A 2,052-nucleotide genomic window follows, 5' to 3' on the forward strand; every position below is an offset into this window, starting at 1 on the left:
ATGATTAAAATCATAGACTTCTTTTGATGTTTTTTTCTTATCAAATCTAGGATCTAAAAGCAAGATAGAAGGAACTTAAAGCAAAAGAGGCTAAATTGAATAAACGTGAACGGGTAATTTGTTGTTGGCTGTTTACACTCGAGTGAGGCTGGCCCTTGAATAATAAGTGTGGTGCTTCTGATTTATTTTTGCGGTATTCGATATCAATTGTGATAAGTTGTTCCTTTCGCATTGCGATTACAAATTATCTGATTTACAAGTAATTTAAATATTGCTATCTTGGCACAAAAAACCAAAACCATAGTTTTTGAATCAATTTCCTATTCATATTTCAGTTTAGTTTTTCTGTCAATTCTTGTAAAATATCTTTATGTTCGTAGTCTTTCTATTATGAAAATACTAAAATTATACAATGACTTGATTTTTATATGTTCGGATGCAATATGTAATTGTGTTGTATGTAAGGTGGTTTTGCTATTCATTTTGCTCTTAGATTAATTTGTCCTTGTAGTAACCGAATGTTAACTTTATATTTTGCGAGAATTGAGAAGGAAAGAGGATGCAATAGCACGAGGTAGGTTCTTTTTATTTTTATCTTGATGAGTCCTGAGTTTATCCATTACCAGTTTGATTCTGACATGAGTTCTTGCCTTGTTCTTGGCATCTGGAATTGTAATAGAGGACAAAAATTGTTAGGCGAGTTCAAGTTCAGGTTTTTCTGTTTCTTTTGAAAAATCTTTCACCAGTATAAAATGGAATGCTTGGATGTTGGTTTTGGTTTGGTTTTGTTCTTTTTCCATTTTTTTCTTACTCTTCTTACATATAAGTCTTCAGTGAGTCTTTCAGTTAAAAATGTGTTTTGTATTGGCTTTAATGTTCATTTTTTCCTTATTTGGTCTACAGCTAACTAAAAAATTTATCTGTCTAATTATTGCTTAGATTGTAGTACTTTGTGCAATTATTTCTACTGTCTTGAATCCAATGATTATAAATGTAAGTTGTATGATTCTTTGGTCACCCATCAACACCATATGTGGTACTGCAAGGAATATTGACTTACTTTACAACTTGTTTCTCAGTTGTTTATTTTAAAATTTTCTTCTGCACATTCTAAGGATGCATGGGACATGGTTGCTGAAATTTGCCTTTCTCAGCGTCCATCGTTGGTTGAGGATCGTAATGCAGAGTTCCAGGTGTGTTTTTCTTCCAGAGTTAGAACTTACTTGAATGTAAATTAAAGGTTAAGGATTTAATAGGAGTAATATAGGGATCTATGGATTTATTTAAGGGTAAATTTTAAGATTTTCCGGTTGCATAAGCCCTTGAATTTATGCTAAAAGTGGAATTTATTATAATTTTATTAATTATTTTGAAAAATCTATAGCCAGGAAAAAAAAAGAGAAATAAATATGTATAAATTATGTAAGTTCTTTGTGTAGCATTTTAAGAACTTCAAAGCTCACAGATGATTTGTTATACTCTATATGAGTTCATTGATTCTATGTTTTTGCAATTTTAGGTATGATCATGGGTGCAGCAGCTTCAACTGAAAAGTACTTGTGCAGGTCTGGAGTAGGTCAATCAAGAAGCTCTGCTGGAATTAAACTGACAATTGTAGTATGCTTGTAGTTAAAGTTTCTTATAGTAAACATCATGTTGTTTATTCGGTAGAAGTTTCAAAGATTTTACTTTTTAGAAGAAAGTGTATTGTAGTCATTAGATTGGGTTTTCAAATATTGATTATGAACATTTTGATCAAATGAAAAGTTCTCTTGTTAATGTTTTTGAACTCAAAAACAATTTAAAATGTGTCAATTGTTAGGTTATTTAAATTTTGTATGATGATTTAAGGTAAGAATGAATATGAAATGATTAAAAAGGAAGTTGAAATATATATAGTCTTTAGCGGCGTTTTTAGGGAAAGCGTCGCTAAAGGTCATGTCTTTAGTGGCGTTTTGAGGGAAAGCGCCGCTAAAGGTCATGACTTTTAGCGGCATTTTTGGGAAAGCGCCGCTAAAGGTCATGATCTTTAGCGGCGTTTTTGAGGAAAGT

The 2,052-nt window shown here is 31.5% G+C and overlaps 1 long non-coding RNA gene across 1 annotated transcript; it reads left to right on the top strand.

Moving 5' to 3' along the window:
- The first annotated feature begins 553 nt into the window (after positions 1–553).
- LOC128284171 (uncharacterized) lies at positions 554–1,702 on the top strand. The gene is made up of 3 exons (XR_008274521.1): positions 554–574; positions 1,116–1,193; positions 1,520–1,702. It is a non-coding gene; the product is annotated as an uncharacterized LOC128284171 (long non-coding RNA).
- The last annotated feature ends 350 nt before the right edge of the window (positions 1,703–2,052 follow it).

The sequence above is a fragment of the Gossypium arboreum genome, chromosome 2, assembly GCF_025698485.1.
Source record: "Gossypium arboreum isolate Shixiya-1 chromosome 2, ASM2569848v2, whole genome shotgun sequence".
Taxonomy (NCBI): Eukaryota; Viridiplantae; Streptophyta; class Magnoliopsida; order Malvales; family Malvaceae; genus Gossypium; species Gossypium arboreum.